The sequence below is a fragment of the Vigna umbellata genome, chromosome 5 (assembly GCF_029865625.1).
Source record: "Vigna umbellata cultivar VRB3 chromosome 5, Vumbellata_1.0, whole genome shotgun sequence".
Classification (NCBI taxonomy): Eukaryota; Viridiplantae; Streptophyta; class Magnoliopsida; order Fabales; family Fabaceae; genus Vigna; species Vigna umbellata.
Genome location: NC_142169.1, coordinates 45,477,780 through 45,486,297, shown reverse-complemented (window position 1 = coordinate 45,486,297; position 8,518 = coordinate 45,477,780). Strand labels below are relative to the sequence as shown.

At 34.6% G+C, this 8,518-nt stretch overlaps 1 pseudogene; it reads left to right on the top strand.

Moving 5' to 3' along the window:
* The first annotated feature begins 1,184 nt into the window (after positions 1-1,184).
* Positions 1,185-6,089, top strand: LOC148198470 (uncharacterized; annotated as a pseudogene).
* Positions 6,090-8,518: the final 2,429 nt, after the last annotated feature.

The following is an 8,518-nucleotide window of genomic DNA, read 5'->3' as shown; positions in this document are numbered from 1 at the left end:
TCACACAGTTGTCAGCGATGTTAAGGCTCATGAATTTAAAGGCGAGCAATGGATGGACTGATAAGAGTTTTACATAATTGTTGTCTTTGTTGAATGAAATGCTGCCAGATGGAAATACGTTACCTACTCGTAATTATGATGCAAAAAAAATTCTTTGTCCGATGGGTATGGAGTATAAACAGATACATACATGTCCGAATGATTGCATATTATATAGGAATGAGAATGAAGTTTTGATAAAGTGTCCAAAATGTAGGTTATCACGATACAAGGTAAAAAACAACGGTGAAGATAGTGGTCACATAGAAAAGAATGGTTCTGCTTTGAAAGTAGTTTGGTACCTTCCACTCATGGCCAGACTTAAGCGTTTTTTCGCGAATCCCAAAGACGCTAAAAACCTAAGATGACATGCAGATGAGAGAACAATTGAGGGGTTGCTTTGTCATCCAGCTGATTCAAAGCAATGAAAAATATTGATTAAGAATTCCCCCAATTTGGTGAAGAATGTAGAAATCTTAGGTTGGCTTAGCTATTGATGGAATGAACCCATTTGGTAATTTAAGTACCAATCACAGTTGTTGGCCCATTATACTGATAATTTACAACTTATCTCCTGGATTGTGCATGAAAAGAAAGTACATAATGTTGTCAATGTTGATATCTAGTCCAAAGCAGCCTGGAAATGACATAGATGTTTATCTCAGGCCACTAGTTGAAGACTTGAAGTTGTTGTGGGTTGATAGGGTTGAAATATTTGATGTCTTTGCTTCAGAAACTTTCATGATGCATGCCATGTTATTTTGCACCTTTAATGACTTTCCAGCTTACAGTAATTTGTCGGGGTACAGTGTGAAGGGTCGTAAAGCATGTCCTATATGTGAAGAAAACACTGCAGCTCAACAATTAAAACACGGAAGGAAGACAATGTATATGCATCATCGGCGATTTTTACAATCTAATCATCCATATCGAAGGTTAAAGAAAGCATTCAATGGAGAACAAGAGAAAGACAATGCACCCATTCCACTTACTGGACTTGAAGTTGTTGAAAAAGTTAATGGAGTACATCATGTATTTGGGAAAACATCCAAGAAGTCTTTTGTAACGACCCCTTGGAAGAAGAAATCAATATTGTTTGATCTTCCATATTGGTCAAAGTAGATGTTAGACATTGCATAGATGTGATGCATGTAGAGAAGAATGTTTGTGATAGCTTGATTGGTACACTACTAAACATCCAGGGAAAAATAAAAGATGGAGTGAATGCGCATTTGGATTTGGTTGACATGAAGATCCGAGAAGAGTTGACACCAAGAAAGATTGGTAAACGTACTTATTTGCCCCCTGCATGTTACACAATGTCCAGACAAGAGAAGATAAGTTTTTGTCTTTATTTAAAGAGTATCAAGGTACCACAAGGATACTCTTCAAATATCAACAAATTAGTGTCAATGCAGGACTTAAAGCTTGTTGGACTCAAGTCTCACGATTGCCACGTCTTAATGCAACAATTGTTACCGGTGGCAATTCGTGGAATTTTGCCCAAAAACGTTAGGCAAACCATAACTCGATTGTGCTCATTTTTCTCGTCAATTTGTAGTAAAGTCATCAATCCTACAAAGTTAGATGAACTTCAAAGCGAAATTATCATCATCTTGTGTCAGCTAGAAATGTTTTTCCCTCCATCCTTTTTTGACATCATGGTGCATTTACTTGTTCATTTGGTCAGAGAAATAAAGTTGTGTGGACCAGTTTACTTAAGATGGATGTACCCTATTGAGCGTTATATGAAGATTTTGAAAGGGTACGTCGAAAATCAATATCGTTCAAAAGGTTCAATGATTGAAAGATATATTACTGAAGAAAGTATTGAGTTTTGCTCTGATTATTTGACTAAAGCAAATCCGATAGGAGTCCCTCGGACATCATGGTTGAATAGATATTCTACAAGTAAAAGCATCTAAGGTGTGAATGTGGTGATGAAAAGTCGTGAAGAATTGATTCAAGCACATCTGTACATATTAAACAACACAGATGAAGTGATCCTATTTTTGGAAGCACACAAAATCGTTGTAAAGGACAAGTATCCAAGACAATTAGAGAAATGGCAGTTGATGGAGCATAACAGAGCATTCTTGTCTTGGTTCAACTCTGAAGTTTTGAAAGAATCATGGTCCTCTGAGACTTTGTTGTGGCTAGAAAATGGTTTGAAGTTTGATGTTGTATGTTGTACAGGCTACGAAATTAATAATTGCACATTCTATACAAAGACTTTGGATGATTAAAGCACAATACAAAATAGTGGTGTCAGTCTAGAACCTGAGTCGCTACAATTTTCCACATCCAAAGATCAAAATCCTGTAATTGGATCCATGAGATATTATGGTAGAATTGAAGAGATATGGGAGGTTGATTACACTAAGTTTTCCGTTGCACTCTTCAAATGTAAGTGGGTCGACAGTAAGACTGGTGTCAAAATAGATGAATCTGGTATGACACTTGTTGATTTTCAAAAGGTTGGTTATGGAGTCGAACCATTTATCATGGCATATCAAGCAAGTCAGGTTTTTTATGTCAAAGATCCTACGTATGACCATTGGTATGTTGCTCTTCAAGGAAAAAGACAAATTGAAGATAAAGAAGAGAATCTAAGTAATCTTCATATTGTTGATATACAAGCAATTCGGGAAGATCACAATGAGGGAATATACATATGACCACTATGATTATGTATGAATTTCATGTTTGTGTAAATATTTATGGATTTTGTTAAATAATATATGTTATTTTATAAGTGTTTTATTAATCTTTCATCTTATTTATTGTGACAGATATATGGCTGAGTCACCTCATTCGTCAGGGGATGAAGTCCCCACCACTTCTAGACGGACGAGAAGAGCCACGAGGTTACGACAACTAATACTTAGAAGAAATGCAGGTGAGAGGACACCTGTCATTATTGACGTGGTCACTGGAGTTGCATCTGGCCTAATGCAGATGTATTTAGGTCTTACCTTGGAGTACTAGCACGTGATCGTATTTCTATACTTACTCAATCTTTTGACCATGTATCTAAGGCTAATCGGAATCTCATTTTGCAAGATCTTTTGGTAAGTTAAACAATATTGCTCCAAATTCTAGATTCATTATATTGATAAATTTGTATTGATATAAGGTTATTACTTTCTTTGTTGTAGATGACATTTGATATGCCAAATGTAGAGAGCTTAAGGAATAGGTGTTTATCTGCAATTGCAGAAAGATTTTGAGGGTTTAAGACAAAATTGACGTCCAGATATATATTTGGACTAAAAAGTAATGAAACTAACTCCATGTTCCAAATATTCAGCAATCGACGAAGAAACATGGCGTCAGTTTGTAGAGCTTCGTTCATCCGAGACGTGGCAGGTAAGTGTAGGTAAAATCATTCAATTCATCATTTATAATTCTTTGATATGACAATTGTTTCAATTTTTCATAGGAAAAAAGGTCAAAAGCATAGAGAATAAGTGCTCAGAATACAAATCCTCACCTATTGTCTCGTGGTGGATATAGGAAGCTCAAGGAAAAAATAATGAAGCAGAAGTCAGATAGTAGACTTCCACTTTCTGAGGGTGGTGACCCTTCTCCTCCTCCTTCACCACCATCTAAGCACGAGAAGTAGAAGTTAGCCCATCTAAGACAATCCGGGTTCCTACACTTCCGACTCTACTAGAGAGATATCTGAAAGAATTGTAAGATGTCATTTCTTATATTTTTACAACATTTTTGTTATATATATTACATAGATCTTTCAAATGATTTTGAAGTTTTGTTATGTGATAGGACTCCTTGGTTAAGCAGAACTCCCAAGGTCAATTTACACAAGAAGGTTGTCAGATATTCTTGCAACAACTATTGGACGACCTGAGCACCTAGGACGGGTGCGTTGTGCTAGGACTGGCATAGGCATACGACAGTTCTTTGGGTCTTCCTCGCGTCCATATTCATAAGAAAAGATGAAGGAGGACATAAGAAAAGACATGACGTAAGAGATCACCAAGAAGGTTCGGGCAGAGTTGTACGATGAAGTTGCTGAAATGGTTGCGCACCAGTTCCAGCAGCGTTATGAGGATTATGGCAATCGTCCTCCGTCATCTCCTGTAGCAGAACATGTTGTGCCACCATACAGGTAAACTTAATAATTTTTGCTTATTAATTTACTTTTTGTATAACCTAACATTTAATTTGACAGGTAGAAGCGGTAAAGGAAGTTGCTCAGTTGCCGGTGCCCCGGGGGACGACATGGATGACACTCGTCCATGTCAGTTATATATTCTCTCTAATATCGAGACCATGCTAGTGGCTCAAGGTACAGTTTATGAGACAGCCATTGTAGTGCATGGTGTACAGCTTGCAGAAGATGAGGTTAAGGTCACGGTGGATGAAATTGTCATACCAGATGTCGTTCTTCTTGTGCCTACAGATGAGTTCTTCACTGTGGAAGAGGCATTTAAGTCCTTTGTCGCCTGGCCTAGACATTTGGTTGGTGATGTATCTGATCCTCCGGTAAACACTCGTACTACTTCTCAATTTTAATATTTACTTTTAATTGGCGTTATAACATAACCATTTTTTTCATGTAATAGCAGATAGGTCAAGAGGGAAGTCCTATACCGAAGAAGACTCATTTATCTGAGGACGAGCCTCTTGGTGCGTTAGACAAGCTTGCTAAAATCATTTCAAATGCGCCGATGAATGTACACTGGGATTCTACTACATTTGGAAGAGAAGCTCAGATCCCATTGAACTTGCATCATCAAGATGTTAGGGAGCTTGCGTTTGGGAGAGAAGAAATTAATATTACACTCATTCAATTGTGGATGATGTAAGTTTATGAGAACTTTTTTATATAATTATTTTTTATTAAGTTACTTATATCAGATTATTTCTTCATTTTAGGTATATGTTTGATGTTAGTAACAAGAAGGGGTTCAACGATGTATATGGGTTCATTGACCCCTCTATGACTCATGAAAGAAATAAATTTGATGATATCCAAACATGCATCACCACCTGCTTTGGAATGGGGAAGGAGATATATTTTCTTCCTTATATACTTGGGTAAGTAAAGTTTGTTAACTTTAAAGTTTCATTTATTAATTTTGGTATATGACAATTAAGTTATTACCAATTTCATATGTCATTGGCAGCTACTTGTGATCTCCATACCGGAGAACACTACTGTCTGGTTTTGTTCATTGCACAAGTCTCCTCCCAGCCCTCTTAGACATGTAGTAGATTGGTAATAACCTCAATGTTTCAACTTTCTTTGTTATATAAATGTATGTTAAAGCAATTTTTTTAATAGTTCCCTTGCAACACATATGATGTTATCTGGGAGATCTACAACTACAGCTAAAAAGCTTGCATGGGTTGCCCTTAAGGTTTGGTATTTTAGTCCATACTTTGTTACATTTGGTTCCATTCAAATGATGTTACTTAACATTTTATAATTATGATGATATATTGTAGTGTAATAGACAAATAGGGTCATATGAATGTGGTTACTACGTCATGTTTTGGATGATGACCATTATTCGTGCACATTACACCAGTGGATGGAAAACGGTAATATTTAGGTTTGAATTTTATTTTCTCTATAGTTTAAATTTCATATACACTAATTGAAATCATTGTGTTTTATGCAGAGATTCAATAAGACTGCTCCAATTCCAGAGAAGTCGTTTCAACTCCTAAGGAAAACACTTGCTAAATATGTAATTCAATTATATAATAATATGTAGTAGATATTAGGATATAGTAAGTTCTAAGTTCATGTTTCTAATTTGTTTTATGCTTTTCTACATTATTATTAGCTTAACTTTGTACATTGCATTGATTTATGCTTCAAACTTGATTTATGATTACATTGGATTGATTTATGCTTCTAAGAAGTTGATTTATGATTCCATTGAATGTATTTATGTTTTAATATAATTTTCATTCAAAATATACGTTTATGGATTATTCTGGACTGTTCTGGTTGTAAATATATATGCAGGTCTGTTTCTGTAGTTGGGAATGTAGCAGAAACAGACCTCATTTGAAAAAACAGCGTATATGCCTCAGTTGAGGTCAAAACCGAGCTAAAAAGGCCCCCTATGGCCTTGGTTATGGTCACACCCAAGGTAAAAAGGCTGGCGGATGAAAAAAAAACAAAACTGAACTCTATGCCTCGGTTAAGGTCAGAACCGAAGCAGTAGAGAGGGACCTACGGCCTCAGTTCAGGAGCAACCGAGGCATAAAGTCCTAGAAAAAAAATAAAAAAGATCAAAACATCTACTGCTTCGGTTAAGGATGAACCGAGGCAGTATCCTACCCTTTTATGCCTCGGTTCCCGCCCGAGGCAAAAAGTAATAGACTTTTTGCCTCGCCTGGATATGCCTCGGTTCGGAAACCGCTGCCTATGGGCAAAAATAACCGTTGTCGTTTCTCCTGTCTACACTAGTGTTGCATTGTTCCATATGCCTCTAGATAAGTTTTTACATATGATCTTTTGTTTTCTTAAATATCTTGTCTCTTCTCTCCACACATCCTCTTTTTCTTCTCTGATATTGGAAGGCTGAAAAAATCCTTAATCTCCAACTTTATTTTATCCACCAAAGAAGAGCTCACGCCATGGTTGGTTTATAATCTAAAAACATATCAAAATTCAAATCTAGCCCATTAATTGATTGAGATTATTCAGTCATGCATTTCAAATAAATTGAAGAATAAAAAGAGAATATTCAACTAACCTGGAAGAATCCCTATTCTTTGCAAGCAAGGTGAAGCTTAATCAATTCCGAACTTCCAGATTCTTGAGAAACGAATTTCGGCATGTCAATGACTGGCATCTGAAGGGTGCCATCAGATTCGTCAGAGATGAGCAACGTTTGTTGTTGATGTTGAGGCTGAAAGTATCTTTGTGGAACATTAGATACTCTCTTTAGACAACTCTTGAACTGATGGTACCAAGAGTGAAGTTCTTGATTCCTTGAACAACTTTTCCATACACTATGCCTCAAACAAACAACACACTTCCACTCTCTACTTCAACTATAAGCCATGCCGATTATATTGTCGCTGCTTGAGATTTAGATCTATTCATGGCATTTCCAAATTAATTCAACCTTTACAAATAGAAAATTTTCAGGGCGGCTGAATTCTGCTGTAATTTGATACCAATGGTACAAATGCTTACAGAAAATTTAAGGTGATAGATGACTCTCACATCAACTTTTCCTTATTTATAAATATCAGTACTATAACATTAAATATCAAGTCTAGTACTTGTTCTAAATATGTAGAAAATGTAGAAAATTACCAACCCGTAAATTCTTTGATAAAATGATTTTTAAAAATAATTATTTCAAAATTTATTTCAATGATAATATATGATTAGTTGATAATATAAATTGAAAAAAGACATATTGGTGGATTTGAGAAATTAATACTTTATACATTTTCAGTTTCCTTGTGATAATAAAAGATAAAATAAATCATTTATACTTCTGTTAACAGTCTTACATTTTAATAATATTATTTATTATAAATTTGTCGAAATTTTATAGTAATTATCTCAAAAATAATATTATAGTACATTATTAAAGTTACGTAGCACATAAAATTAAAATTTAAAAAGTATAGTATTATTGATTTTGCATAAGTTGTTATTCTCTAATTCAATATCACATTATTGTGTACGATATTTATTGAATTTTGTGAAAGGTTCATCATATAGAAGTATTTTTTTTTTCTTTTTATTTGATGGTACTAAAACTATCCTAATAATACTAAATGCATAATAAACCTCTTTCATGCTTGAGCTGTAAAATGATAATAATCAACTTAATTATTCGTATGGTTATTCTTTTTCTTAATTTAGTTTCTTAAAATAAAAAGAAAAAAGTTACTAAATATATTGTAAAGAAATCAATATAATAAGAAACATAAATTTACTTAGTTTAATGTTTATCATTCTGATATAATTTTTTATTACTTGTATTATTTCTATGTTGTTAGGTATCTACAATTTTGTAGGCTTGTGAAGGAGGGTGATACTATTTTTATTGGTCAATACTTGTTTACTAATATAGTAAGTTTTTTAATAATTTATTTGTTGTGTACACATAACTGATTTTACTAAGTTTTTTATGACTCGTTTCAATGTACATTTAACTTTATAGAGTGGTTGAAACATATTCAAGGTTGTAGGAAACACATATTGTCTCTAGAAAGAAGTTATAGTTCATTGCACCAATTGTAAGTAGTTAACGTTTCAAACTATAAATAAAATTATAAATTTGATGATACTTTATAAATTTAACTTGTAGTGCTCACGTCGACTAGGAAGCTTTGAGTAAAAACATGGAGGGCATTACCGACGGCCCGAGTCTATCGAAAACAGCAAAAAAGTCGTCGGTAATGACTATTATCGACGACCAGTTTTTCGTTGGTAAATCGTTTGTCGCTAACCATTGTTGACGTCCTTTGT